The following is a 17,697-nucleotide window of genomic DNA, read 5'->3' on the forward strand; positions in this document are numbered from 1 at the left end:
GCAGTCAGCGACATGAGATATGTCGACTAGGAATACATTAAAGCCAATGAAGATTTGTTTTCTCATGTGAGAGAAAAGTTCAACCTTGTTGACATTGAAGAGTTTCTTGGCAAAGAGATGACTGCATGAAATGATGAGATGATTATGCAATTCTACTCAACAGTTCACTTCTATGCAGATGGCACAATTGTCTGGGTGACTAATGGTCATAGAGATGAATCCATGGTTGAAGAATGCGTTACTATCATTGATGCTCCAAAATCACAAGAAGAAGACATGGATTTGTATTCACACCTCAAAATGAATCACAACTCCATGGCCAACATGTACAAGGCTGTCCCCGGTGCTTATCTACCATCTCACAAGCTTGGCTCTGCCTATTTCTTGCAAGCGGGAATAACCACTACAAACACTATCTTGAGACACACCCTGATGCCCAAATCAGGTGATGAAAAAATGATTAGAGGCTATTCCATCAACATGTTGCATCATCTAGACACCAACACTCACTTCAAAGTGATGGATTTGATTGTTGAGACTACCAGGAGGGCTGCTGCAGACCATAAGAGATCTTGCACATATGCTCCATACATTCATATGCTCATCAACGCCAAGATTGGAAAGCATGCATATCAGCTTGATCGTACCCATTTTCCACTTCACGCAGAGTTTGAGGATAATGTAGTTCTTATGGATGACGCCCATCTAAGCTCAACTACTGCTAGAGAGGCAGCACAGGCAACAGCTGCAGAGGATGCTAGGAATGCTCCAACTCACCCCCCAGAGCTCAGAACCAGAGATGAGCAGATGTCCTTCTTTGTTAGCACCATCCAAGGGATGAAGAATAAAGTTTCAGAGATCTTGCTGAACCGGAAGGGCCTAGAGAGGATTATGGAGACAAAATTCCATGGCCTCGATGTCAAGGTGACGGAGTTGACCAGCACTATTGGGCAGCTTTGTCATGAAACTGACTCAGGGAAGATTCCACACTCCAGTGATGGTGATGATGATTCGCCTCTTCGTACTACCACTAAGTTCATGACCCAGACGAGGTCAACAGCTGTGTTATACCGGAAGCAAGACCATGTTCGTCAACTCAAGCTTCAGCTCCTGCTCCAGCACCTCTAGTGTCTAGACCTCCAGCTCCAGTGACATCTGCTGAAGCCTTCATCGATGCTCTCTTGTCTACTCCAACTTTCAGCTACCGGAGGAGATCGTGCCAGAGAGACGTTTGTTCTAGACCTTTGAAATTTTTGGTAACTTGTTGCCAAAGGGGAGAAGTGTATAGATCAAATAGGGCTTCGAGGGGGCGAGCTTTGCATTTTATTTTCTCTCATTGGTTTTTCAAAACTTTTGGTCTTTTGGATGACTTTATCCATTTAGAGGTGTGTTTGATCATAGGCTTTGGTTATTTAATGCTACCACATTATTACTTTTGAGCTATCTACATGATGATCGTTCACTTCCTTGTTGCTGCTATGTGCATTGCTATTCATTCATATCATTTATGCGCACCAACAAGTTGTATGTGACATGGAAGAGTAACCCATGATCCTAATCGATTGTGCATTTGCATTCAAACACAAATATAAAATAATGGACAAATTTAGGGGGGAGCTCTTGCTTTTCAAATACTTCTCAAAGCATCGATACTAATCATTGATTATACATTTTGTCGAAGCTTTGATCTATATGTTGTCGTCAATTACCAAAAAGGGGGAGATTGAAAGCACAATTGCTCCCTAAGGTGGTTTTGGTAATTAATCACAACATATGCATCATTAGACTAATGAGTTTATTCAAGTATATTTCAGAAAATTTCAAAGATGCTTTGGCTATAGGATTGTGAGGAGATGCCCCTTGATGAAGGAAGGAATAGGATTGGCTCAAGCTTCAAGCAAGAAGACTCTATATTTTATATTTGTGAGAAATCACTTTGAGTCTATAGGATAGCCAATACTATTAAAAGACGGGTGATGTATTATGATGAATTGGTTGATCAAGTACTTAGAGGTAGCCACCAAAAATACTCAACCATTCTCCCACGAAATAAATTTGTCGCAATCCAAATAAGAAAATCAATGCCACCAACATTTCCAACTCGTCCCTACCGATTTTACACTTAGAAAAATCATGTGCCAAACCCACCATCTCAGTACAACCAACATTCCTATCGGTGCCACTGAGATTATGTCACTAAATTTCTATTGAGAGGATTTCATAAATCGGAATTTCCGAGTTTGAAATCGGTCTCATCGAGACTTGGAAACCAGTCCGGGACATCGTATCGGTACCAATGAGATTCCTATATATGTTACACCAAGAATTCAAAAGTTGCCACATTTAGTGCAACTCGGTACCCTCGAGATTCATTTCGGTGTCACCGAGTTGGGCAATAATGTTGTAACGGTTGGATTTTGGGAGATGCCTATATATACCCCTCCACCTACCTCTCATTCATAGAGAAAGCACTGAGAAAACACTTACACTTGTGAGATCCATTTTTCTTAGAGAGAGCGAGCTACTCATGTGTTGAGATCAAGAGATTCCATTCCAACCATTTGAACCTTGATTTTTAGCCTCCCCAAGTTGCTTTCCACAAGATCAATCTCTCCTACCCGTGCCAAATCTCAGAGAGAGTGATTGAGTGTTGAGGAGACTATCATTTGAATCACATGAGCAAGGAGTTCATCGTTCTACCACATCTATTACCTTTTGGAGGGTGGTGTCTCCTAGATTGGTTAGATGTCGCTTGGGAGCCTCCTACCTCGTGTTGTGGAGTTGAACCAAGATGTTTGTAAGGGCAAGGAGATCGCCTACTTCGTGAAGATATACCATGAGTGAGGCTAATCCTGTGTGGACGGAAGCTGTGGTGGAATAGGCAAGGTCGCTTCTTTGTTGACCCCTTATGGGTGGAGCCCTCTGTGGAATCTTCCAGCTATAACCCTCCGTGGGTTGAAGTCTCCACTAGCATGGATGAAGGATATCACTACCTATCATAACCATGCCAAAAATCATCGTGTCAACCTTTGTGTTTGGTCTCCCTACCTTACCCTCCACTTTACACTTGCATGTTTTACTTGTCGCTGATATACTCTTAGATGTGCATGTGTAGGGTGTACTAGACTAGTCATAATTGCTAAAACTGGCCCACACTTAAAATTGGAAAAAGGCTAAATTTTTATATTGTCAAGTAGTCTAATAACCCCCCCTAGACATACTTTCAATCCTATAGTTTACTTGTCCTTCTTCTCATGTTCCTTACTTCTGTGGGAGTGTCTTCGTTCATAATGATCTTCTCTATTCCTTCTCTCTCTGCGAGGTGACTCTTCTCTTGAGCTTTGTCTTTTGGGTGATTCTTCTCTTCGTTTGTGGGGAGTCGAGCACTCATTGGAGTAGTGACCGGGCTTTCCACAATTGTAGAAGTTTCAGTCATGAATAGATGAATGCTTCTCTTCATATCTTGAGCTAGAGCTTCTCTCTTTGCCTCTACTCTTGTAGAACTTGTTGAGTTTCCTTACCATGAGGTTTATCTTTTTATTGGTAACAAGTTTGTCGTTTGAAGTAGCGGGAGCATCACTTGAAGCTTTGTAAGCACTACTTGACTTGTTGTGCATATCTTGTTTGTCCTTGAGTGACATTTCATGAGGGACAATCCTTCCAATGACTTCCGTTGGCTTGAGATCCTTGTAGTTTGGCATCATTTGGATCAATAAGCACACGGTGTCATACTTCCCATCCAAAGTTCTAAGTATCTTCTTGATGATGAATTTGTCGGTCATCTCTTTGCTTCCTAAGTCGGCAATCTCATTTGTGATGAGACCTAGCCTAGAGTACATCTCAGTGGACTCCCTCACCATCCTTCATCTTGAACTTATCAAGCTAACTTTGTAGCACATCCTACTTAGATTCCCTGATGGATTCAGTACCTTCGTGCATATAAATCAAAGTATCCCAAATTTCCTTGGCATTCTCAAGGCAGCTGATTTTGTTGAATTCTTCGGGGCACAGGCAGTTGAATAGAATGTTGCATGCTTGAGCATTGTATTGTAACATCTTCATTTTTTACGTTGTCGCTTTGCTATCTGGTTCCTTGCCATCACCAAAGAAATCACCTTACAATCCAACACGAACAACATCCCAAACAGAGGGATTATGACCAACAATATGCATTTTCATCTTATGCTTCCAACTAGCAAAGTTTGTACCATCAATATGGACCTCTACAGTGGTAATTTCCCTCACTAGACGTAATACTCCCCTAGGTTGTGAAACCAGTGCAATGGAGACCATTGCTCTGATACCACTTGTAGGATCCGAAGTATGTCTAGAGGGGGTGATTAGACTACTTGACCAAATAAAAACTTAGCAATTTTAGTCGTGGTATAGTTTTAGCAGTTGTAAAAAGTCAAGCACACTCTACACATGCATATCTAAGAGTATTGCAACGGAAAGTAAAGACATGCAAATGTAAGTAGAGGGAAGGGATAGGAAGATCAAACGCAAAGGTTGACACGGAGATTTTTGGTGTGGTTTCGATAGGTGGTGCTATCGAACGGTCACATTAGTGGAGACTTCAACCCATGAAGGGTAAGGGCTGCGAGAGTCCACGGAGGGCTCCAACCACAAGGGGTCCACGAAGAAGCGGCCTTGGCTATTCCACCATGGCTTACGTCCACACAGGACTCACTCGGGTAGATCTTCACGAAGTTGGCGATCTCCTTGCCCTTACAAACTTCTTGGTTCAACTCCACAACACAAAGGAGGAGGCTCCCAAGCGACACCTAACCAATTTAGGAGACACCACCCTAGAAAAAGTAATAGATGAAGTAGAACGATGAACTCCTTGCTCTCGTGCTTCAAAAGATTGCCTCCTCAACACTCACTTACTCTCTCGCAGATTTGGCTTGGGTACAAGAGATTGATTGGGTGGAAAGCAACTTGGGGAAGCTAGAGATCAAGTTTCTAGTGGATGGATTGGAATATCTTGATCACAACACATGAGTAGGTGGCTCTCTCTTAGAAAAATGGATATGGCAAGTGTGTGTGTGTGTGTGTTATGAGTGCTTCCTTTGCGAATCAGAGGTGCTAGAGGGTATACATAGGCAGCTCCAAAAATCAACCATTACAACATTATTGCCCAACTCGGTGACACCGACATGAATCTTGGTGGTACCGAGTTGCACTAAATGTGGCAACTTTCGAATTATCAATGAGACCGATATAGGAATCTCGGTGGTACCGATATGGTGACCTAGGGTAGTTTCCAAATCTTAGTGAGACCGATTTCAAAACTCAGAAATTCTGATTCTTAAAATCGACAAACCAGAAAGTTGGTCACTCATTTTCGGTGGCACCAAAGTGAAAGTTCGTGGTACCGAGATTCTAGGGTTTGGCATAGGATCTGTCTCTGAAAAATCGGTATGGACGAGGGGATGTTGGTGGCACCGATTTTGATGTTTAGGCTTTGGACATGGAATTTTGTGGAAGACTTAGTGAATATTTTTGGTGGCTATCTATAAGCACTTGAGAAACCAATTCATCATAGATACCTCATCCCCTTTTAATAGGCTTTCCTATGGACTCAAAAGTGATTTCTTACAAATATAGAATGTAGAGTCCTCTTGCTTGAAGCTTGGCCAATTCTATTCCTTTCCCTGTATCAAGGGGCTTCTCCTCACGATCCTTTAGCCAATTCTTCTTTGAACTTTTCTGTAATATAATTGGATAGAATAATTAGTTCAATGACACATACGTTGTTATTAATTACCAAAACAACCTTAGGAAGCAATTGTGCTTTCAGTGGCCCAATATCGTTGCTGGACGGCAGACCAGCTGGCTCGACATGGACTCTACCATGACTCAATTTGCATCATATGATGTCACGAGACACAGATCCTTGACCATCTTCTAGTCGGTTGCGTCTTTGCACGGACGACATGGCATGAGGTGCTATCTTGGTGCCAGCTCACTGCCCACCCCCCCCCCCCCCCCACCCCCCCGACCCCCGACGGCTCCTTGGGATTCTTCGAGTGGCTGACGGCCCAAGTCCACTTGTCTGCTACGTCCCTACGCAAGGGTTTTGCTTCGCTCACAATCCTCATCGTTTGGTCTATTTGGAAACATCGCAACGCTGGTATCTTTGATGGCTACAGCCATCCACCACACGTCTTCTGATCACTATCCAACATGAAGTGCGTGAATGTGCTGCTGCTAGCGCGAAGGGAGTGCAGGCGATCATTCATGTAACTTGATCTTGTGTTCTTGAGGTTTCGCAACCCCCTTCTCTTCTGCCCGACCTCTACCCCTCTACGCCCTGTGGTGTACGTAGTCGGATACATCTACGTAACTTTGTGTAACACTCTTTCCCTATCAATGCAACGACACGCTGCCAAGCATATTCCAGAAAAAAATTTGTAACACTCTGGTTGGGTCTCGCAAAGGAACATATTCGTCCCCTGAGCAAACCGCTCCCAGTGAATGCCACCATTAAAGTATCTTCCCTCCTCCACCTCATCAACACCCTTTTTCCATGCTATCACGTAGGAATTCCCATGGTTTGGCAATATTATAAGCAAAGACAAAAATCATGTTGTCATGCGTGAAAGAAATTTCATGTTGCAACGAAGAAGAATTGGCGTGCTACCAATTCAGTAATTGCCATGTTGTCACAAAAAATGTTGTCATGATACAGGAAAAGGGGAGAATTATCATGCTATAAGATAGATATTTGTCATGCTAAAATATAAAGAATTTTCATGCTATGAGATAGAGAATTGGCATGCTACAATATAGAGAACAATCATGCTATAAGATAGAGATTTGTGGTGCTGCTGCAAGAATTACTATAATGCAAGGCGAAAATTTATCATGTCATGTTTTTGAAAAAATAAGTTCCATGTGTGAAAAGCCTACAATACACATAATTTTTCATGTTACACCTGTCGGCAATGTGCAAAACTTAAAATTGCAGAATTTGCCATGTTATAGCTAACATAGTTGCCACGTGCAAAAAGGCTAAAAATCAAAAATTGTGATGCTATAGTCAGTTGTTTGTTGAAGATTGAAAAATTGGATAAACACCGTTCCCTCAGAGGGGTGTGTGCGGCGATCTGTTCTCAGTCGTTCCCTATGGAGGGTGGTGGGAGAGAATGCTTTGAGATTCACGCACACGATCCGACGTATGCGAGAGTATTTGCGTGGAAACATCTTAGAACTAATATCAGTTCTATAGCATTTAAGTAGAAATACATTGTTTTAGCATATACATACTGATGTTGATTGCATATACATGCTTACTTTATTTTTCAAGCAATATACAAACTTACTAGTCATGGCAAAGCAAGAGTGCCATAAAAATTAGAAATGCTAGGAACCTCCCATCTAACGACTAACGTGATGCAAAACGCTGAAATGCGCACCAACTACTCGCCCCCTACCCCCACCCCACCCCGCCCGATGCACGCCCATTTGGGACGGCCCATGTGCGGGATGGGAGCCCTTTTTTGTTTTCCTCTTTTGTTATTTTTCTCTTTCTTTGTTTCCTTCTTTAAATCCGATTCCATATTTCCAAAAGATGTTCATGATTTATTTTAAAAAAATTGTTAGCAGAGTACAATCGAAATCGCTCACATACACGAGCGTACACTCACCCCTCTGAACGTACTCAGGCACACCCTATCTCTATGAGCACTTTCGAGAGACTAAGCCGGCACATCATCTTGAGATTGACGAAGTCACCACTGACGCATTCGTTGTCGACGGAAACGTCTCCTCCCACTGAAAGCATATCGCCGGAAGACCTGAAATAAATCCAGGAAAATGCAAACACCAACGTCAAGTGTGGGACTTGAACTCTCGTGGGCAGAGGATATCACGGTCCTCCTAACCATCCAACCACGGGTTGGTTTGCAAAGATGTTCATGATTTAAGAAAAACCGCCATAAAGTTTTTAGAAAATCCTAAAATTTAAAAAATGTCATGCAGATCAAAAAAATCATGGATTTTGAAAACAATGTTTCAAAGTCAAAAATAAACTTCATACATTTCAAAATTGTTCATAGATGCGGAAAAATGTTCCAACTACGAAAAATGTCCATCCATTTAAAAAATGTTCACACATTCGAAAAAAATGTTACAAATTCGCAAAAATGTCAACTAATTTGGAAACGTTCTTCATTAGTTTCTCAAAATAATCGCCAATTCAAAAAATGATTGCCAAATTATAAAAGTAATATTTTTTTTATGAACAATTTTTAATATGATGAGCTTTTTTGAATTGGATGAACAATTTCCAAATTCAATGAACATTTTATAAAGTAATGAACATTTTCAAGAAAATAACATAATGATTCTTTTTTGAATTTCTGAACCAGTTTTAAATCAATAATTTTCTTTTGAATATGATGATTTATTTTCTTGATTTAATGAACAAAAATGTTCTAAATTTTGAAAAAATATTGGTGAAATAAAAAAGAAAGGGAAAATGAACACAAAAGGCAACCATGATTTTTTAAATAAAACATAAATGAAGCAAGAAAATAGATAACCCAATAGAAAATGAAAGGAAAATATAAATGATAACGCCCACACGTGTGGCACGAGGCAATATGGTCCACACGCCTTCATAACCATCTATTTTGCCACATCAAACATATGACATGATCGGATTTTTTTTTGTTTTTTAGACTTAAAAATGTTTTACCCCTTAAATAAAAAATCCAATTAAAATTACATTTTCATCATTACATCCATCTCGATGAGATCTTCAAAACTAGATCTCATATTGATATGTTTCAATGACATTTTTTGAAACAAAAGTTGTCATGATGTTTACACTAAAATTGTCATAGTGTTTACAATAAAGTTGTCATGACATGTTTCATATAGTTTTTTCTGCTAAATTTACATTGTATTTCAACTACTTTCCACAACAATTTTTACTAATTGACAATGCTAAAGTTTAATAATTAACCACAACAAATTTCATTCATGGATCAAGGCAATTTTTAGTAATTCGTCATGGCAAATTAAGTTTACAAATCATGGCAATTTTAGTGTTTTGACCATGTCAATTCTAGTATTTCGAACATGGAGAATATTTTTAGTATGAACCATTGCAAATTTTAGTACATGTATCATGAAAAGTTTAAGTAATTCACCATGCAATATTAGTTTATATTTCCTGGAAAATTGGAGCCATTGATCATGCATTTGTAAAGTAAGTGACAACATACTTTTTGTACTTATGAACCATGTCAAAATTGTTTCATGGATCATGACAAATTTTGGTAATTCATCATGACAAATTTAGTTTTTTCATTCTTTTTTAGTAACATGTCAAAATTAATTTAAATATATTTAAAAGGTAGTTTAAATATATCATGGCAACTTAAGTGTAACCATGATGACAATTTATATGCAATAGACATGACAACTTTTAAACCAATAAAAAGTCATCGAAACATATTGATATGTAATCTAGTTTTGAAGATGTTGTCGCGACGAATTTAATGATGAAAACATTTTTTTAATCAGAGTTTTTATTCCAGACATAAAACATTTAAAAACTGAAAAGACGAAACATTTCTGCTGACATCTTCAATTTCGTCACCTGTGCATACATGTGATGACATGACCAAATCTGTGGTCATGGAATGTGTGATCCGATGTTACTTTCACACGTATGATGGTTATCGATGTCCAAGGAAAGACGATAAAAAGCGCCAAGACCGGAAACCGAAGAGGGATCCTTCGCTAGACCGTCATACCAAGAGCACCTATGTGCCGCTTATTATGGCAACCAGTCGGGGTTTCGTACAAGGCGCTCCCGACTGAGCCGGTCCAACAAGCGTGCGGGTACTGTAGTGATTTTTCTGATTCTTTTTCCATTTCTCTTTTACCCTTTTTCTGTAATTTATTTCACTTTCTATTTATTTTTATTGCCTTTTCCTACTCTTTGTTGTTCTTCAAAATTTCAGTTATTTTAACATTTTAAAAATTGAGACTATTTTTTTAGACACGAACATTTAATGAAAATTGTGAAGAAATTTTGAAAAGAAGAACATATTTTGAAACACAGATGTTTTACAAAATCATGAGTTTTAGGTTGAAAACAAAACAATTTTCTTGAATCCTGATTTTTCTTCAAAACACAAACATTTTTGCAAAACCGTGCATTTTTTCTAAATATGAGAACAATTTTTGAAACTTACAATTCCTGATTATTGCTGAAGCACGAACATTTAAACTGAAATTATGTGAACAAAATTTTAGACACAAGAACATTTTCTTCAATTCAGAAAAAATGAAATTGTTAAACAAAAGTAATAGGAAAAATAAAAAAGAGAAATAGGAAAGTGGGAAAAATTAAAATGAAGACAAGAACATTTTTACAAAATATTGATCTTTTTTTAAAAATGATGAATAGTTTTTTAAAGACGACACTTATTTGGAATTTAGAGTATTTATTTGAAAGCAAAGAAAAAAAAGTTCAAATTTTAAGAACAATTTTCAAGCATGAACTTAGTTTAATAAAGATAAAGTAACCTTGAAAAATTAGGAAAATTACGAAAGAAAAAATGTAAAAAAATGAAAAGAAAACAGGAAGATGAAAAAAAGAAACAAAAAGGAAAAATAATAAAAATAATAATAAAGCGGTTGGCTTCGCCAAACTGGACCGACCAATTGTGTCGCTTGCTCGGTCGTTCGTTTGTGCGAAGCGCTCGCCGTGTGACGCAATGAGCTGCAAATAGGATATTCCTGTGATAATACAGATTGATCGAAGTATCTCTTTCATTGATGATCCAAGGATTATATACATGGGGAACCGTCACCACGAAAGGACACGTCCGATCGTGGGGGCGCGGGCGTGTCGAACGGTTGCCATAAGCAACCGACGGCAATTTAGACAAGGGAGGATTATCCCTAATTATAGAATTAGTTTAAATCCTAACACTCCCACTAATCCTCGCTTGTCTTTGAGACTGATCATCCTTGAAATATTCTTCTCCAAAACCCTGTGGGAACAAATTAAGAAGAAAATATATAATATGCCATGAAAAACTCCTTCTAAAACCCAGTGGGAAAATAAGGAGAAAACGACATATATCGTCCATGCTTGCATTGATATTACCTCATTAAAAACCTTATGTGAGAAACCATTTGGAAAAACTCACAAAGGAAAAGAGTGCAATACTAAAGATCTCATGATCTTAACAGGTTATATCCTAGGAGATTTCTCCCCCTGAATTTTGCAAGTCTCGAAGTCGTCTCATACCAATTCCATTTACATACTTATGGAATAAAGAACTTGGTAAAGATTTATTAAATAGATTAGCGAGATTATCGCATGACTTCGTTTGCAAAATACTTATCTCCCCCTTCTCTTGCAGATCATGGGGATAAAATAGTTTAGGAGAAATATGCTTTGCAATATTGCTCTTAATATAACCCGTTTGCATTTGTGCAATGCAAGCAACATTATCTTCGTAGATAATAGTGGGTGATTTTACCGAACCAATACCACTTGAACTTTGGACAAAGTTCATCATTCTGCGAAGCCATACACATTCACGTAATGCTTCGAACAAAGCAATTATCTCAGAATGATTGGTGGACGTTGCCACTAAGGTTTGCTTTGTTGACTTCCAAGAGAAGGTCGTACCTCCATGTAAGAAGACAAAACCAGTCTGCGATCTGGCATCATGGGGATCCGACAAGTATCCAGCATCGCAATACCCCACCATGGTTCTCTCTTGATTTTTATGATAGAATAAACCAAGATCTTTGGTGCCTTGATGATATCTGAAAATATTCTTCACACCAACCCAATGCCTTTTTGTTGGTGATGCGCTGTATCTAGCTAGTAAATTAACTACAAATGCTATATCAGGTCTAGTGCAGTTTGCTAGATACATTAGTGCACCAATGGCACTGAGATATGGAAACTCTGGTCCCAATATCTCTTCATCATCACCCTTAAGCCTAAATGGGTCCTTGTCTCTGCCAAGCGACCTGACGACCATAGGTGTTTTTGATGGGTATGCTTTATCCATATTGAACTTTTCCAGTATCTTTTGGATGTAAGCAGACTGATGAACAAGTATTCCTGAAGAAAAATGTTCAAGTTGCAAACCAAGACAAAATTTGGTTTTACCCAAATCTTTCATCTCAAATTCTGTCTTGAGATGATTACTTGCCTCATGTATTTCACGTGTAGTTCCAATGATGCTCAAGTCATCAACATACACGGAAATTATACAAAATCCATCAGTGGATTTCTTGATGAACACACATGGGCAATCATTGTTGTTTGAGTAACCCTTCTCCAGAAGGAACTCACTTAGTCGGTTATACCACATTCTACCTGACTGTTTCAAGCCGTATAACGACTTCAGTAGTTTTACGCAATACATGTTGCGGTTAGCTTTTGGATCCGGAATCTTCAGTCCCTCGGGAACTTTCATATAGATATCCATCTTAAGTGACCCATATAAATATGCAGTCACAACATCCATCAATTGGATATACAAATTCATTTGCACTGCCAGTGATATCAAGTATCGGTACGTGATTCCACTCATCACAGGAGAATATGTTTCATCATAATCTATGCCGGGTCTCTGTGTAAACCCTTGTGCTGCAAGCCTCGCTTTATATCTCACCACCTCATTGTTTTCATTCCTTTTACGAACTAAAAACCATTTTGCCCCCACAGGGAAAACATTATGAGGAGTAGGTATTACTGCAGTAAATACCTCTCTCTTGGCAAGCGAGCGCAATTCGTCCTCTATTGCAACCTTCCAATTGGACCAGTCTGAGCGTTTCATACACTCTGCCATGGACTTAGGTTCACGATCCAATGCCAGGTCATCTGCAATCTTTGAGGCAAAAAATATGTCGACAATTGTAGTCTTTCTGTTGAATAGTTCTCCTGATTCAACATAGTTGATGGAAATCTCATCAATACCTTCTAACTCATTGTGATTTCCCACAACAATCGAGTCAAGGTGTACCGATGTCCCAGCACCAATATTTGTGTGCACGGTTGTGCTGGGTTCCGGATGCATAACATCCTTTAGGTGTCTTTCAACACTAGGTTGAATATCAACACGCGGTTGACCTGCATTTACTATTTCAGGGATCCTCACTTCCCGTGGACGCTTCTGAGAAGCCTTGTCCTTTTTGTCTAGTTTTCTCCCCCTCTTGGGCAGTTGAGTGGTCTTATGAGATATCTCAACTCTCTCTGGGACATTCATAGCGGGAACATGGGATTTAGTTACACCTTTATAATCAGTAAATGCATCTGGCAGATTATTTGCAATATTTTGCAAATTAATAATCTTCTGAACTTCCAGTTCAGATTCATTCGTATGTGGATCTAAGGACAGAATGCCTTTGACATTCCAATCTATTTCCCGACATTCTCTGTGGTTCTTTTCTCCCCCTAATGCCGGAAAATTGTCCTCATCGAAGATGCAATTAGCGTACCGGGCTGTAAATAAATCCCTTGTTAGAGGCTCCAGGTACTTTATGATCGACGGAGAATTGTACCCCACATAGATCCCCATTTTTCTATGTGGACCCATCGATGTACGCTGAGGTGGTGATATCGGTACGTACACAGCGCAACCGAATCTTCGAAGATGGGAAATACTTGGTTGATTTTCACGTACTAACTGCAGCGGGGAGGCTGTATGATATGCAGTTGGTCGAATTTGTATCAACTCTGCGGCATGCAATACCGCATGTCCCCAACAAGAAGTTGGAAGATTACAATTCTGTAGGAGTGGTCTTGCTATCAACTTGATCCTCTTGATAAGTGATTCCGCAAAACCATTTTGTGTGTGTACATATGGTACAGAATGCTCCACAGTTATGCCTAAAGCTAGGTAGTAATCATTGAATGCTCGTGAACTAAATTCAGCACCATTATCCATTCTGATGGATTTTATCCTGTGTTCAGGATGATTTGCCCTCAGTTTAATGATTTGAGCGATCAGCTTTGCAAAAGCATGGTTCCTTGTTGATAATAAACACACATTAGACCATCTTGTTGATGCATCAATGAGCACCATGAAATATCTAAATGGTCCCGATAACGGTTGAATTGTGTCGGGACCCCGATCCTAAGCCATAGGAATCCAGCATGTAACACATCGCATCCCTTTGCGGTCTCACGCACGGATAACTCCACGGCTGCAGCCTTACCTTAGCCGGGACCGTTTGCTTCTTTTGACTCACGTATGCAATAGTGTCGCTAGCATTCCAATGTCAAAGAACCCGGATCGACAAGTCTAGTCATAAACCAAAGTGGCAGTACCGCACAAGGACAGGCATACATGACCCAACAAAGCAGGTGTCGGTCACCAGCGAGTGTAGACGAGTCATAGCAAGCTACAAGGACTCCATTACATCGCGTGACATTTCCCCAAAGGGGACAGACACAGCAGCTAAGAAGGACACATGCCGGTCAACCAATGTGTCCGGAGCAGTAGCGAGCTACCATGGCTCGTTGGATCACAAAGGGGCATTTCCCTGTAAGGAGTGCTACTAAAGTTCACGACTAGGTAATCGAACCCCATACATATCAAGTACGACACACGTACGCATGGCATACCGATATGTATAGATACATCGATGGCATCACAACATAACCATAAACATACAAGCTTTATTTAAGAGGCTCGGAAGAGCCACACACATAATATTACACAGTAAGGGTCTCACGACCCATAATAGCAGTCATTCAGTTACAAGCCAGCGGAAGAGTTTAAAACTGTCTGAGTACAGGCAGGTGCAACTAGAAGGCACATGGCCTGACTATACTACAGACCCACCCTAGGGCCAGATCGTAGCTGGGACACCAGCTACTCGTCGTCGTCGATGTCTATGAAGAACCCTCCATTAGGGTCATTAGCAACCTCTGCAACATTTATTAAGAAAACATGAGTACGGAGGTACTCAGCAAGACTTTAGGATAACTATCTACTCATGCAATGTATCAATAAGGTATGGTGGGGTTTCATGCGGAAAGCCAGCATTTGACACGTGGCTAGACAACTTGCATTTTTAAATAATTTTGACAACTTGATTTCTCGCACACGAGTCCACTAACACCACAACAATACACCATCGTGGAATCATTCCGTATCCATATGGAAATGCCGTCCACGACACTCACGCTTATCTTGACAATTTTATGAGTAGCCATTGAAGTTATCTATGTACAACATATGTCTCAAAGTAGTCCATATCCGCGGACGCGGCTATTCGAATAGATCATAACCCTGCAGGGGTGTACTTCGTCACACACGCTCTCGCCACTTATCTCCATGTGCACGTCATGCACCTCGGCAACCTTCAAGCGGAAGCCTAGCGAGGGAGTCGGCCATGACCGTTAACCACACTAGTACCTAGTCCAGGTTTATCGCCTATCTGAGAGTAACCCGTACGGAAGTCCGGCCGAGGTTTCCGCCACGGCCTCAAACGATGTGCGCAGGGTTCCCAAGCCCACCATCCGGGTGCCACTTGGTACACCGTGCCACAGCCTACCGCATCATAGCCCACCCCTCAGGTCAGCACTATGCACGGCCTCCAGCATGACTATAAACTCCAGAAACTACTTGCAACTCCTGGACCGAGTACTAAGCGATTAATAGGTCGAGAGGGGTCATATTTTAGGGCCCAGCATGTGGTAGTATCTAGTCTTGGATTACATACACGGAACTCAGTTCCTAAGGACGGTTCCAATGAAACAACCCGCCATGTACTCCTACACAGCCTTTCACCGGTACCTTTACCAAATCAGGTTCAACACACAACCTTTGCTCACCAAACACATTCTCACAATTTTGTTCATCTCCCAGATGACAGACCATACACAACTCTAAGCATAGCATGCATAGCAGGATAAGGCACATCATGGCTCAAGCAACTACCAGGTATGCTAGGTTGCAAGGTTCGGCTATTTACTGTGACAAGGATAGGTCATGCAAAGGAAGTGGGTTCAACTAACGTGGCAAAAGCATTTGAAGCATTTGATCCTAATGCAATAAGCAAGTGCAGGAGCAAGAACATGGGATTTATCGGGATGATCAAAATGGTTGCTTGCCTTGTTGCTCAGAGGAGTGACAATATCCGTCAGACGGATATTCGGTGGAATCCGGGGGAGCGGAGCCTACCGAAAGGAATGACAAAAATCAATATCAAGCATATGCAATCAAGATGATGCATGAGCATGGCATGAGAATGCAAGGTGATATACTATTATAACTAACATGTATTAGGTTTGAAGTTGATTTGAATCACATTCAAATATCACTTCAAATGAGGTATTCTCGGATACCATTTTAATTGATTCGACCTGATGCTCAGATCAACTTGATGTTAACATGCATGGGATGACATGTTAGGTTGCTGGTTTGTAATTAGGACAGTATTTGATCATGTCATACCTAGTGAAATATAAATATTTTCCATATTCCATTTATAAAGTATTTATAAGAATTGACGTATTCATTAATCTACATGTTTAGGTTCTGTAACATTTTCAAACATGTTTGAAAATGACATATTCAGATTCCTTGAATTTTTCTGATACTTTTTCATATATAAATTATTTTGATTGGAGTTACAGATTAATTTCTATGAATTTTTGAAGTTTTAAACGTTTCTAGAATTATTCTTATACTGGAAAATCCCTTTATTGCGTCACCCTGACATCAGCAGGTCAGCTGACCTTTTCAGGTTAAACCTGACAAGGGGGACCCACTCGTCAGCCTCTCACGGGCTAATCCCGCGCTGACCAGCCCCTAAGTGGGTTTGACTTGGCCTTGGGCCCACTGTCGGTGAGTGTTTAGGCATTTTAACTACTGGATTAGGTTGGCCACGTCGGCCCTCGCCGGAGCCTGGCCGGCGGCGACCAGATCCGCGGCAGAACCTCGCCGGAGACACGCTAAAACGTGTTGTGGTGCTCGGAAAAGGAGGCTGAGAGCACTGGAGTGATCTCCAGGCTCGACCACATCCATTGCTGGCCTCAGGGAGAGCTATAGGTGGCCGGAGTAAGCCGGCGACGAGCCGGGGCGGCTGCCGGAGTACGGGTTCGATGGTCCAGTGGCTAGGGGGCTCGGATCCGAGGGGAAAGAGAGGGGAAGTGATCGCAGGCTCACGGGGAGTGCTGAGCAGGGCTTAGATGGCTCGGGGAAGGGCTGTTGCCGGAGTTTCACCGTCGATTTGCCGGCGACCGAACGTTGAAGACGATGGCGTTGGGGACGTTGCACAGCTCGGGGAGACTTCGGCCGTTGCAGAGAGAACCAGCTCGACGAGGCGAAGCTACTGGACTACTCGGAAGGGGGTTCCTGTGGCTAGAAGCGCGGCGGCTCGAGCTCGAGCTTGTGGCAATGGCGGCAGAAGGAGGGAGGAGAGATCCCGAGAGGAGGGGGGAACTGGAGCTGGGGAACGGATAGGGACGGCTCGGGGTGGATATCCCCGTGCTTGCCAGCGCGAGGCGGCGGCCAGGCAGCCAGGGAGCTGCGTGGAGGCGCGCGGAGACGCGGCGGCCACCTCCTGCTCCTACTGGCGAGGAGGAAGACGACAGGAGCAGTTGGGCCGGGCCAGGTGAGCGTCAGGTAATTACTTTTCTTTTTTTCTGATTTGGTTTCTGTCTTGCTATTTCATTGATATACTATTTATTTC

Source organism: Hordeum vulgare, chromosome 4H (assembly GCF_904849725.1).
Source record: "Hordeum vulgare subsp. vulgare chromosome 4H, MorexV3_pseudomolecules_assembly, whole genome shotgun sequence".
Taxonomy (NCBI): domain Eukaryota; kingdom Viridiplantae; phylum Streptophyta; class Magnoliopsida; order Poales; family Poaceae; genus Hordeum; species Hordeum vulgare.